Source organism: Equus przewalskii, chromosome 2 (assembly GCF_037783145.1).
Source record: "Equus przewalskii isolate Varuska chromosome 2, EquPr2, whole genome shotgun sequence".
NCBI classification, from domain to species: Eukaryota; Metazoa; Chordata; class Mammalia; order Perissodactyla; family Equidae; genus Equus; species Equus przewalskii.
Genome location: NC_091832.1, coordinates 40,096,108 through 40,110,363, shown reverse-complemented (window position 1 = coordinate 40,110,363; position 14,256 = coordinate 40,096,108). Strand labels below are relative to the sequence as shown.

The window sequence follows — 14,256 nt, the reverse complement described above, 5'->3', positions numbered from 1 at the left end:
AATGGGATTTAGAGTAAGTGGCTCACTGCCCCAGACTCCCACCCCACCCAGGGGGCATGAAGAACAGCTGCTGTGCGCTAGGCTACCAGCACGATCTCTAGTCCTGGTAATGATATCCCCATTTTAGAGGTGGGAAAACGGAGGCTCCGGGAGCGGAAGAAGTGACTTGTAAGTGCCCATGCATCCTGTACCCTCCATGCTGCGCAGGCTCTTCCCACCCCCGCCCCCAGCACCGTGTGTGTTACCTGGGGCTTGTCTAGATTCACCCGCCAGCTGGAACAAAGGTAATTTGGCCCTCATTCCTGGTGCCCAGACCCATGACCCGGCTGTAGACCCTTTGGTCTTGGGAGGCCCCAGCTCCCAGAGGCCCAAGCTGGGGACAGGGTGGAGCAAATATTTCTTTCATCTTTCATCTTCTGGGTCCCTGGCCCCCCGACGTGCAGCGTTCATTCTGCTATGACAGCGGAGTAACGGAATCAGCCCCATTTATCCTCACTGGGTTTTAGGTCATAACTCTCTGCTCAACCCTGTGCACCCACAGCTCATTGGCTCCCTTCGGCTTGGGAGGGAAGGGTGGGCGGCAAGAGTGGAGAGCCTGGACCAGCAACCTCAGGGACGCAGGGGCCGAGGGCTTGGGAACACAGGTGTGCCTACCTGCCTGTCCGCAAGCATTTCTTGAGCACCTACTATGTGCATGCACGTGCAGGCCGCTGAGGATGCGGCGGTAAGCAAGGCAAGGACCCCTCCCCACACACCCCAGGCAGACAGCAGGACTTTGTGAGCTGAGAGGGGCCTTAGGACTGCCCCCCACCCCCAACCCCAAGGCCTGACCCTGTTCCCACTGCCTCTGCCTGCCTCTCCTCGGACTCAAACCCTTCCTGCTCTTCAAATCCCAGCTCTGGAGGCCCCAGGAAGCCCTCCCTGATTGACCCAGTGCACACCTCTCCTTCCTGTCGTCCTTACCACAAGGATGAGAAATGAGCCAGAGACAGGTGAGGGCTCCTGGAGGGTGGGGCCAGGTCTCTTGTTCTTTTTATCCCCAGAGGCATCAGCCCTAGATCTCTGATTTCAACAAATTGGAGAATCAAAGAATGTCCTCAATGGAAGGAAAAAAATCAAAGGTCAGAAAGGGGCAGTAACTTGCCCGGGGTCACACGGCAGGTTAGCAGCAGAATCAGGACGAAAATGCTTCTCTCTCGAGTCCTTTCCCCTCCTTTTGACAGTACCCAACATTAATTCAGAATCTTTTTATGTGTCTGGAGCTGTACTAACTGCTTAAGGCACATGAGCTCATCTAGACTGCCCACAGCTCTTCTAGAAAAGGGTTGATGTTATTATCCCCTCTCCACTTACAAATGCACTATGTGAGGCCTGGAGAAGCTACAGAAGTGGCCTCAAGATCCCTCACAGTCAGTAAATGATGGAGTCAACATTCCACCCAGGTGGGCCGCCGTCAAATCGTGCTCTTCACCACTGCGTAGCATCATGGACTCAAGGTCATCGGGGGACCCGGACAGGCTCTGGAGGCTCTGGCCCCCTGAAATTGCATGTGTGTGCATCGTTAGGGGAGAGAACCTACAGCTTTTGTCAGATTCTCAAAAGGATCTAAAACCCAAAACTAAGGCTCACTCTTCTATGAATTACTGATGAGGATGGGGGTGGAGGTGAGCTCAGTGGAGGAGGGTGTGTGTGTGTGTGTGTGTGAGCTGGGATGGAGATGGGTGGGGCAGGTCCCTGCTCTCTTCATTTTCCTGTCCTGGCCCCTGACGTTCCCCACCCACCTGCTCTCCCCTGTCAGCAGCCTGTGGACATCACAGGCCTGGCTGGGCACATGCGTGTGCTCCCACGTGCAGCAGGCTGGACCCAGCACCTGCCTCCATGCCGTGTTCCATTTCTCCTCTGCACATCATCCGGGCTTCCCCAGTGCCCCGTCTCCACGGGTGTTTTATGGAAGGTGTCAGCTCCCTGCTCCACTCTCCTGCCTGATGTAGTTATTAGGAACAGCTACAAGAAGAGACAAAACACCAGGCGAGGAGGTGGGGGCTGGGGTCCCCGAGGCAGCTGCTGAGGACGTGTAATCCCTCATTCCTCGTGTCACCGAAACAAACTCTCTGCTCCTGCCATCACTTCCTATTTAGAACTGTATAATAATTAGGATGCGCATTTGGAAACAATTAAAAATAAGCTGCCAGCATGTGGCTAATTTTGCTCAGGCCTCGACGACGATAATGTTAATCCAGAAGAAGGGAGAAGGAGGGGAGGAGGAGCCCATGAAAGTCAGCAAGACCCAGGTGGCTCCTGGCTTGGCTGCTGGTCTTTATCCGAGGGCCCCTGGCTTCTCATTGGCCCCGGTCCCAGGCCTGGTGGAGGCAGAGATGGCTTGGGCCAGCAGCTGAGGACCTTGGTGGTCAGTTGGCAGGGAGGGCTGGACTGGGGGACTCACTTCTTCCACTGGGTTCGCACGCCCCACGCCCTCTTGCCACCTGAGCTGAGTCCCACATGCCTGGAGAAGACACCCTCTGCTCACCCTTGCCCAGCTTCCCTGCTTCTGAACCTCCCGTGGTTCCTACTGCTCTGGCAGGTGCTGGTTGTTACATGTGCACTGTGCTTTGTGAACCATGGAGGTCCTGGGTTCGAGTCCCGGCTCAGCCTCCAGTTGCCTGGGCAACCTTAGCTGAGCTCCTTTCCTCCCTTCCCCACCACTGTCCCTCTGCTGCTCCAGACACAGGAGGATCCCAGCTCTGACCTCAGCCAGAGCTGGTTCAAATTCGGCCTCTGCCGCTCGCTAGCTCTACGTCTTTGAGCAAGCCTCAGTTTCCTCATCTGCAAAATGGAAAGACAGGACCCACCTTTTACAGTTCTTATGAGGATGAAACGAGACAAGGCATGAAAAACACTTAGCAAGGAGCCCGGCTCGTGGGGAGTATGCAGTAAACGTCAAGTGCAATCGTTCCACTATTTACCGTGTGCTTTGTACTCGTAGGAGCAGCTTGACCACTTGCGAGTCCCTGCACACAGCGACCTTGTCCCTGCAGTCCCCTCTCCATGCTACATCCTGGGCAGTGAGCTCTGAGAGGGCCGGGGGCCAGGTCCCAGGGGCATTTTGTGCCCCATGCCGTGCCCTGCCCTCAACACTCAGTGCCTCTTTATCAAGTTTCTGCCTGGATACTTGCTGTGGCCTCCTGCCCTTCTCTCTCCTTCCAAACTTCCTCCCATCATCTGTACTCGGTGAAGTGCACATCCCGTCTGTTCAGAGCCTCCACAGGCTCCCATTTCACAATGAACGCTGGGGTCCTTGCTATGGCCCCCACATTAGTTTCCTGTGGTTACAGTAACAAATTATCATGAATATGATGGCTTAACACAACAAGAATTTATTGTCTCACAATCCTGAAGCCAGAAGTCCAAAATTAAGGTGTTGGCAGGGCCACGCTCTCTCTTTAGGGGCGAATCCTTCCTGGCCTCTCCCAGCTCCTCGTGGCCGTTTGCATCCTTGGCTTGTGGCTGCATCTCTCTCTCTGTCTTCATATTGCCTTCTCCCCTGTGTGTCCGTGTCTTCTCCTCTTCTGCCTCTCTCTTCTGCTTGTCTCTTATAGGACATTTGTCATTGGATTTAGGGCCCACCCAGATAATCCAGGATGATTTCCTCATCTCAAGATCCTACTTTAATCACACACAAAGGCCCTTTTTTCCCAATAAGGTCGCTGTCACAGGTTTGGGGATTAGGATGTGGATAGATATTTTGGGGGCCACCACTGAACCCACTACAGCCTAATCGAGACTCCCCCTCTCCCCACATCTCCTCTCCCCGTCACTCACTCGCTCCGGCCACACTCGCCTCCACACTGTTCCTTAACTTTCTGGCTTCAGGGTGCCCCCTGCCTTCAGAAGTCCTTGCAGCTCACACCCTCACTTCTTTCAAGTCTTTGCTTGGGTGGCATCCGTCCAGCGAGGACTTCCCTGGCCACCCTATTTAAGCCCTATTGCAACGCTTCCCCTCGTCTCTGCTTTGTGTTTCTCCACAGCAGCCATTCCCTTCCACGGGTATCATTTTACTTATTTATCATTTCCCTCCTCCCAAGAGAAGAACCTCCATGAAGGCAGAGACTTTGTTTCCTTCATTGATATATTCCCGTGTCTAAAACCGTACCTAAGCCACAGCAGTTGCTCACAAACCATTTGTGGCATAAATGAGCGAATGTTAGGGGTGCTGTCCTGGGCTGGGAATGCACTGGTGGCAAAATGAGCCGCACCCTGTGCCCTCAGAGCTCAGCATCTGGGACAGAGCGGCCGGCCTCTCTGTGTTTGCTTTGCCCTCCTCTCTCTTGGAGGAGAGGACCAGCGGAGAAGACATACTCTGGCAGAGGTGAGGGATGGGCCTTCGTCTTCTTTAGCAAAACCATGGGGGGCCCTCCGATGTGCCAGGCCCTGGAGCTGGAGCAGCATCTTCAGAGGTCGATGAGGCGTGGCCCAGGAGGGCAGCTGTCTTGTCTTGCTCATTGCCGTGTCCCTAGTTCCCAGCAACTCGTAGGTGCTCAGCCAAGATTCGTTGAATGAATGACGGGCTCTTCTCTGCCCTGAATCTGAGACCATGCAGTGGGGCCAATCAGGAGGAGGGCTGAGTATTGGCCAAGAATGGAAGCTTTTGGTCTGTAACATCAGTGTGCCAAGGTGGAGGGGCCCTGGGGTCGATGGCAAGCCCTCTGCTCTAGGTACAGATGGGGAATGGGATGCCTTCAGAGACTGCCCATCTGTCTCAGCAGCAACCCGCCGTGAGAACTGGCAGATGTCCCCATTGGGGGTAGGCTGGCCGCTGACCAGCCCACACCCTCAAGCTTCACTGACTCCTGGGCCAGTCGCCCAGGCTACTGTGGAGGTGGCCCTCCACATGGCATCGGCTGGCCGGCCGTGTACCACGCTTTTCAGGAGGCCCATCACTGCCTTGGAATTCGCCCACGCAAGGGAGGATGCTCTGCTAATGACCGCCAGGCTGCCAAGCCAGGAACAGCAGACTGAGGGGTATGTCATCTATTAAGGGTCCAACCTCTCACCCAGGAACACACAAATCACCACGTCATCTGTCATCCCCTCTGCCACCTGCAGTTCCAACCTGGCCCTGCTGCTGACTGCACCTGCTCTCCAGGGACCTTCTCCAGCATCTCAGGGAGGCAGGTGTTGGGAGCTTGCTTCAGCCCCCTAGGGAACAGAGAGCAGATGGCAGGGGCATAGCAGTTGTGCTCCCTGTGGCTGCCCATGGAGGACACTTCCTCTGTCCCCTCCCAGGCCCACACCTAACACTGATGCCTGAGAAGACTGAGGCAGCCCCATTCCCCGGAAGTATCTGGGCCCAGAGGTCCAGAGCCAGACCAGACTCCCACTCTGGGGAGCAACTGGGCAGGGGATCCGGGCAATGCTTTCCTCCCAGATGCCCTTGGGCTCAGAGTCTGTCTCACAAATATGTCCAAGTCCCCATCTGGCTTCTTAGCACCAGGCGGTCTTCCTCTCCGCAGCAGGTGGGGGCCTGGGCAGAGCACACAGCTGCCCCACCACTGTCGCCCATCGTCTGTTCTGCCCCAGGAGCGCCCGGCTGTGTGTCTCCCACAGGCAGGATGTGAAGGACAGGCTGCCCGCCCGCCCGCTGCAGCCTGGCAGGCTCGTCAAAGGCAGTAATTGTTGGGAGAAATTTGCCAGCGGAGTGAAATAAAGAGCCTTGAAGGTATAAAGCGTCGGAGCGGCCGATAAGAAGCTGTTTTATATAGGCTTTCATTCCCCAGATTGGAATGAGAACACAGGGCTTTTTTTTTTTTTTGACATCTGAGCCAAAGTCTTTTTGCCCCAAGAAGGCCAGTTTGGGTGCCAGACACATTGACTATGGGGCAGACGGCAGCTGGGGGAGCCTGGCTGTCCAAGGCCCCCAGGGTGGCCGCAGGGTTTCCTGTCTTCTTGGGCTGCGTCTGAGAGCCCCCTCAGAGTGATCCTGCGGCCCAGGGCCTGCTGTTCCCCAGGTGCCCAGGCTGTCCATCCCCTCTCATCCCACAGAACTGGGGGGGCCGGGCCAAGCAAGCCCGGGACCCAGCTCCTGCTGCCCCCCAGCAGGACAGGAGGGAGGATGAATGGAATTCTCCACTGGTGCCCCGTCATTCCCACTCTTTTCCAGCTTGAGAGCTCCTCTCCTTTTATAGAATTTGGTTAAAGTGACACATATCCATGGAAGAATATTGAGAAAAGAGATGAGTACAAAGAGAAAAATTAAAATGGCCTGTAAATCCTTTCACTATCTATTGTGTGCTGCGGCTTTCCCTCCTTTCTCCTCGTATATTTACAAACGCGGGCTCCTACTGTACACATTTCTTTGTGAGCTGCTTTCCCACCACCTAACAGTGCATTAGGAGCCCGCTCTGTGAAGCCGCTCCGTTCAACATTCAGCTGGTCCACGGGGTGCCCCCCCGCCGTCAGCTGTGCTTTCCCACGCACTGATTGAGAACATCCAACATGGCAACAAGTGACCATGAATCCAGCCGACATGCATACATGAATTTATCCCTTATGAACCACAACAGCATCCTCCTACCCTTGAAAATGGTCTTGCATAGACCGGCAAGACACATTATTTATTTAATCTGCAGGCAACCTGTGGATGTGTGAGGACCCCTTGTAATCAATCTGTGACCCCTTAGGATCCGTGGCTCGCTTGGGTTGGGAGGAGCCAGTGGGAGCGCCTCATGGTATGTGCTGGGGTTTAGAGAGGGATGGGTTCGGACCTGCATGTGTCCCACGTGTAAACTGAGCCACTTGAGATGTAATTTGTGATTTGCTGTATTTGCTTCCGGATCTTCTCTCCTCCTTGCTCTAGCTGCTTCCTTAGGGTAAGGTGGCGTCTCTGGACTCCCCCCAACCCCCATGCTCCCCACCCCACGAAAGACCTGGGGCAGGTAACCCATTTTTAACTCCTTGAAATCCACCCACTTAGACATCAGCATAGATGAGTTGCCTAATTAGTTGGCTAGATAGCGAGGAGGGGAGCACAGGAAGTATCCGTTTCGACGAGCGAGAGAGTTGGAAAGGATGCGGGGCACAAGGGACGTGCAGGGTCGGCTGGGATGGGGCTAGGACGCACTGCAGTGGGGGCAGCAGGAGAACTTTTAAAATAAAAAAAGAGGCTCCCCAGGTGGAAATTGCCAGAAACAGAGGTGGAAAGACACTGAGATGCAGACTTCTTCAATATTTGACAAGGAACCGGCAAGAATACAGAATCATAATGCTGGACTCACCAATATCGACACTTTCCTAAGAAAAAAAAATCCCCTCTATCATAGCTCCAACAGGGAATTGTCCAGCTGCTGCTGAAGATCTTTCTAAAATATACATCAGACCCAGTCCCTCCCCTCTGACGGCTTCCATCACTCTGAGACTCAAATAAACCCCTGATGATGGTCCACAAAAACCGCTAGCTCCTCCCCCGCCTGCCTCTTCCACTTCATCGTATACCTCATTCTCCTCCCCCAGGCCCCAGCCCCAGGGGCCTCCTTGCTCTTCCTCCAACACACCAAGCTCTGTCCTGCCTCAGGGCCTTTGCACTGGCTGTTCCCTCTGTTAAGGATGCTGTTTCCCCAGGTCTTTGCATGACCCCCTCCTTCCCATTATTCAGGTTTCTCCTTACCTGTCACCTCCTCAAAGAAGCCTGTCCTGTCCACCCAAGACAGAGTAGCCGGCCAGTCCCTTTCTTTTGTATCACACCACTTTAATTGTCTGCATCCGTTTTCACCACCTGAGGTCCTCTTGCTTTTTACCTTGTTTATACCTTTATCCTCCATCTCTCTCCCTCCTATAGCAGCCACCAGAACTGCTGTCTCCCTAGAGCAGTGCCTGGCATACAGCAGGTGCTCAATAAATGCCTGTTGACTGAATAGACAAACAGGGATGGGATCCTCACTCCTGAGTGAGGCAGCCCATTGCATTTTGGGAAACTCCTGTTTGTTAGAACCAATCAGAGATGGCAGGGAGAGGTTTCACTTCATGTACCTGGGTCAACTGATGGATGGAGGCTGCCTGGAGCACGGGGTTTGACCTCTGTAGGAGAGAGGGCTGTGATTGACTAGTAATGTCTGCCACGGGCACCACGGCAGGAACAGCGGTATGTATGCCCCATAGCTGCCACACCTGGATTAGGCTAGCAGCCCCCCCGAAAGAGGGTAGGGCCTTCTTCCTCTCCTTTGCAGCCCCTAGCACCTGGCACACCTAAGTGCTTGGTCATGACTGATGTTGGCTGACCCGCCAACTGGGAATCATTCAGCTTTGAGGCCCAGGCTCCTGAAGAGACAGGTGAAAACATCTAAGCCAGTGGTTTCAATTTCGTTTTAGACCTGCGGGGCTCTTTCTTCAAAGGACATCTGACACGAGGCCCGTCCTGTATTAGCAGACCAAAGCAAAGCTGCTCTGGCGGAAGCTGGGTCTGGGGCCCAGAGCCCCACCTGCCTGCACCCCTCACTGTCTGCACCCCCATGGGCAGCCCTGAGACACCTTCAAGGAGCCTCATGGCTCCCCAGAACCCCATCCGAGAACCCTGGATGGTCCAGAGAGGGGAGGGGCCTTACCTGAGGTCACACAGCAACTTAGAACTGCAAATGGAGTGCCTGTCCTGGGACTCCCAGTTTAGAGCTTTTTGTCACATCTCCAGGGTCTCCTATGGGGCAGGTGGGCTCAGCCCTGGCTGGGCCTTGAGGCAGGAAAGGCCTTCTTCCCACCTCCTTGGGGCTGCATGGACACTTGAGCCGCCATCTCAGCCTGGACCCCGAGGGAGGAGCATTCACCCCTCCCAGCATGGGCACTGGCTGCGGCTTCTGCTTTATCTACCTTGCTCTTGGAGCCGCAGGGTGCAGCGTCGGAAAACAGCTCCCTCTCCCCGACTGAGCTTTATTAATTAAAGCACCTCCCCTCCTTGGTAGCAGCTGCTTCGAAAGAGCTCAGCAAATGTTTAATTCATCGGTTCAGAGCCTGTCCCCCCCGCTCCCCCAGCACCTCCTTCCTTCAAAGTGCTTTCCCAGGAAACCCTCCCGGCACGAGGGCTGTTCCTGCTTCTCCGCGGAGCCGCGCCAAGCTGCCTTCCCCGACTCCTCCCCGCGGAAAATATATACGGAAGGAGCGAGGCTGGGCGCAAGCCCGGCTTCTCCTCCTTGAGATGGTTTAAAAGGCCGCAATTTGTCGAATTACTACATGAGTATTTAATGATCATCTTCCTTGGCCGTTTAGAGGCAAAAAGTGAGAGCATTGATTACCCAATGATGCTGATTAGAGGCCGTGGTGCCCAAGGTGTGTGTGTGTTGGGGGGGGGGGGGCAGCTGCTGCTGGCATGAGGCTATCTAGGAGGGGGCCTGGGGAAGCAGCATCTGGGGGACCCCCGTCCTCTTCACAGCTGTGGTCGGTGGAATAGAAGGGCCCTGTTGCCCAAGGTCTGCCTGGGGGCTCAGCTCCAACGGGGCCACAGGGCACAGGGAAGGGTGACTGCCTCAGGTGGGGACTTCCAGCCCACCAGCTCTCCCCAGTCCCCAAAGATAGGCTTGTCTGCTTGTCTGCACATGCACCAGAGCCCCCACCCCAATTTCCTGAGCTCTCGAAAGATCCAGTTTAAACTCCACGGTTGGATACAGTGAGCCCTCTCAAGGTTGGGAGCAGCGAGCCCCTTTTCCTCCTGTCTGTAGGCTGAAGGAAGGGGAGAAGATGTGTGTGTCCTACTCCAGCCTCCTCTCTCTTTGCCCCTTCCTCAAGCCCCCCGGGTCATGTGGCTCCAGGCACAGCCCCTTCCACGGTGTGTCCCAGGTTAACACCCAATTCCTCTTTCTCTCTCAACCAGGGAACACAACAGGGTGTGGTGACATCATAATATCGGCCGAACTGATAACAAGAAGCAGATGCTGTGCAAGTTTGTGAACTTCAGGGTGTCGGGAGCAGACTGCCTGGGGCACAGCTCACCGAGCCCGGGGACACAACAGGGGCCTCAGCCCTGGGGTTGGGTCCCGCTGAATAGGCTGGGCTGGCCTGTGGCCCTTGGCACATCACCCAGTCAGTACATTAGACCTACCCCCTGGCCAGGTAATACTACCCAGCAGATAGCCCAGCAGGGTGGCCCTGCCACCCTTGAAACACTGGGAAATATTTATTAGACATCTTGGAAACGGTAATGAGGGCGGCCAGCATTCACTGAACGCTTGGCGTGCGCGGGTGCTGTGTCAATAGGCTGGAGAACCTGCTCCCTGCACCTCATCCAGCTCTAGGAGGCAGGCGCCATTTCGTGGATGAGTAAACTGAGGCGGGTTGAGAATAGGTAACTGCTCAGAGTCGCTCAGGACTAGGTGGCAAGTCAGGATTTGTACCCAGGTCTGTCTGACCCCAGCCCACGCCGCTGACAGGGACTAACTTCTCCATTAGACCTGGTCGGGCAGCTCTGCATGGACTCCAGCCAAACAGGGTGGGCCCTGGGCTTGTCATTCCCGGGCAGCACTGGGCTGTGTAAGAGCACAGCTCGGGGGTCAGGAAGACTGTGTTGAGATCCAGGGCTGGCCACCTAACCTGTGTGGCTCTGGGCAAGACGCTGAACCTCTGTCTGCCTCAGTTTCCTTGTCTGTAAAGTGAAGGTGACAACAGTGCCTACCTCCCCAGGTCATTGTGAAGGTGTCTTTATTCAGATGACAAATATCCGAGTGTCTAATATGACCCTGCCCCGGTCTAGGCTGGAAGATAGATGAGACACAGACTCAGTGAGTCAATGGGAGCCTGTTAAGAGGACGAGAGAAAGAAGAGAAGGACAAGAAGGATGCCAAGTGCTGGAAGCAGGAGTGTGCGTGTGTGTGTGTGTGCACGCGCACACTCTGTGCACGATGGAGCAGTGGGTTACAGGATTAAATGGAGGAGGGGGTCATGGCAGGCCACAGGAGAAGGAAAGACCAGGCAAAGTGGTCCAAGCAGACGTCCAGGAACAGAGTGTTCTGGCCAGAGGGAGCAGCCAGCACAATGCCCGAAGCAGGCCACCTGGTGTTTGTGGAGGAGGCCACCTGGTGTTTGTGGAGGAGGCCGCCCAGTGTGAGCAGGTCAGCATGGCTGGAGCAGAGACAGTGGGAGGGAGGGTGGCAGGAGATGAAGGCAGATCAGGCGAGGCTGCAGAGGTCTTGGTAAGGCCTCCTGCTTTACTCTGAGTGGAACGGGGGCGTGAGAAATCCAGGTGAAGCCCTGGGCACAGTGCCTGGCTCAGGTAGTGCCCCTAAATGTTAGTTATTCTTTGCTGTTCTTATAAAATAGTTATCTTTTTTGTGATGGGGTCCAGTGGGGTCCTAGTGCAGCCTTGGAGAGAAGCTTCCGTCTTGCTCCTGGAGACAAATAGCCTAATGAGATGCTGGCCGCATTGTGAGGCAGTTTCTTCCCCGGACCTTGCAATGGAGACCTGCTCCTTTGTCCTGTTTCCCACTGACAACAGGTAGATTTAGCGAAGTGAGGACTCCGTGCACTGGGAGGCCCTTGGGCAGGAGGGGGCAGCAAAGAGGAGGACGAGGAACGGAGGGGAAGAGGAGCAGAAGGGAGAAGGGGGGAGGATGGCGGGAGGAGGAGGGAGAGAGGAGGCGTGCAAGGAGGAGGGAAAGGGGCACATGGGGAAGGGGGATGAGGGAGAGGGGGGGAGGAGGGAGGAGGAGCACCATTGGGATCAGAATGTCATGCAGTCCCCTCAGCTCGGGGATCCTCACATGGCTCCCTCCCAGTGGGGCTCTGCCAGAGTCTCAAAGAGGTGGTTCTTTTGGGCGGCAGCATGACTGGGAGCTTGGAAAGCAGGAAATTGAGTGGTGATTAAGATTGTAATAAGTTGACAACATCAAATATCATTACACCCAGAACATGCAAATGATCCCATCTTTACCCGGGATTTGCCATGCAAATACCAATTAGCAGAGAAAGTATTTGCCTTGATAGGAGGAGACTGGTTCTCCTTCCAGTGTGCCCCCCAATGCCCCCGCAGGAGGGTAAACAAGCGGGAGGGGGGCAGTGGCAGCGTGGAGGAGGGGGCTGTGCTTGAATGTCACCAGCAGAGGACAGTGAGGATCCACAGGGGTGACCGCGGATCTTGTGAAAGGCTGCCAGAAACTCTGGCCTAGACCTCCCCTGCCACAGGCTCTGCCTTCCCCATGGGCCCAGGGGCTGCTAGAAGCTTCTTGGACCAACCCTGGGGCAGCTGGTCTCTGCCCCAGCTGTGTCCCCACCATGGGCTCCTGTGCAGTCTTTGCAGCCTGGGCATCCTGACACTGTCAGAAACTCATTTTCCAGGACTGAGAGCCACACAGCTGGGGATGCCCTGCAGTGGAAGGATCTACAGTAAGACCTGCAGGGCCCTCTGGAGGCTGTGGCCCCGGAGAGCTGGCGCCACTGTGTTTTAGGGTTCAACCTCTGAAGGGTCCAGGGCAGATGGCTGAGAGGCACAGGACGAGAACCTCTGGAGTTTCCTTCTCTTGGTCAGCTATTTGCTCCCTGCCCCCAATGTATCTGGCACCACCATACTGAGATGAACGCGGCACAGTGTCTGCCTCAAAGAGCTTCCTGTCTCATTCGGCAAGTAGAAGGAGACAGTAGATGATGAGGTGCAAGGTGAGTGGGACCAACAGGGGCGTCTTAGGCTGTTTGCAGAGATGAACTTGCTTTTTGCTGTGGTGGCATGAGAAGACAGCACAGGGTTTGGGCTGAGCCTTGAAGGAGGCATAAGAGAAGGGGAGAGAAGGAGCCCTTGGTGGGAAGAACGGCAAAGCCAAGATTTGGAGGTTGGAAAATGCATACTGTGCTCTGGGGTCATTGAGTCCGCCATGCATCCTATCCAACCACCCAACTGTCCAGCCCTAGGCCACCCATCCAACCCACCAAACCATCGCCCAACCCATCACCTACCACCTTTCCATACCCCACCCAACCCACCACACCAACCCACCCATCCAAGCCAACCTACCATCACCCAACCCCCAACCCATCACTCAATCCATCAATCCACCTCACCTACATGAACCAGCTCGCCCACCCACCTGCCCAGGTGAAGAGGATCAGCTCTGGAGCAGATGGCCGGGGTTCTTCAAATGAGGGTGATGAGTATATGGGGTTGTTGTGAGGAGTTGGTGGCACCTTGGGCTAACGCACATCAAAGGCTTGATCCAGTGTCTGGAATATAATAAGCCCTCGAGATATGGCAGCACTTGCTATTTAGGTTGATGTGATTTATTCCAAAGCCAACACGGCCCGCTAGGCGAAGGAGCACCGGGGTTGAGCTGAGATGGAGAAAAGTTAACCTGCGGGAAGATATGAGCGGGATCAGTGGGGGCAGAGTCCAGAGCTGGGCGCCCAGTAGGCCATTTGTCCAGACCCTGATCTGGTATGGAGGAGCTGGATGCTTGGGGGTCCTCCCACCACCCCACCCGTCCATCCTGCCTCAGAAGAGGACCCGCCGGGAACTAGGCACCCCAGAGTTTGTCAGTAGGGAACTTGCCCTTATCCTCTGCCCTTGTATCTGAACTTTTGCTGATGGGCACAGCCCCAGCAAGCTGGCCCAGGCAGGACAGCAGGGCCAGGCTGCAGATCAGTGGATCTTGCTGCCCTCTGGAGCCCCCATCTGGACCAACCCCTCTTCCACCCTCCATCCCACCAGGCTCCTGCAGACGGAAAGGAAGGCTTCCTGCAGCCCATATCCAGCTGAAAGCTTCCAGCGGCTTCCATACAGCTGCCTCCAGAAATGCTTTTGATCGTCTCAATCCAAGTTGTATTAATTCACCAAATCCCTTAAACTCACAGAGATTTTCTCTGACGTCTCCTCAAAGTCTCTTCCTCAGCTCCTTGGAGCATCCTGTGGGCACTCAGGGCACAGGCGGTGGATGAACTTGAAGCTTCCTAGGCAGGAACTGGGCAGCCTCGGCCACCCTTCACCACACACTCCTGTTCCAGTGCCCAGCCAGGCAGTGCGGGCGTTGGGGTGCCCCCGACACAGTGCCTGGGCGGGTCGGGGCTGACCCAGTGGGTTATTAGCCCCCGGCCGCCGGCTGGCAGAGCTATTACAAGGCACAGTGCAATTTCATGCCCTGTTTCCTCCTTCCCTGGTCTGCAGTTTCTGCTCTATTTCTCCAAAATGAACAGAGATGAAGTGAAATGAATTACAGTCTCTCCTTTCCCCTCCCCAGGCCCTGCCCCTCTCTTCCTCGGTACTCCCCAGCCAACCCCTTGCCCCCATCTCCTTTGCCCAGT

General features: G+C 55.5%; 1 long non-coding RNA gene across 1 annotated transcript; it reads right to left on the bottom strand.

The window, feature by feature from the left end:
* Window positions 1-13,223: 13,223 nt before the first annotated feature.
* LOC139078765 (uncharacterized) lies at window positions 13,224-13,963 on the bottom strand. The gene is made up of 2 exons (XR_011531819.1): window positions 13,808-13,963; window positions 13,224-13,310 (listed from the first exon to the last, which is right to left on the bottom strand). It is a non-coding gene; the product is annotated as an uncharacterized lncRNA (long non-coding RNA).
* Between the last annotated feature and the right edge of the window lie 293 nt (window positions 13,964-14,256).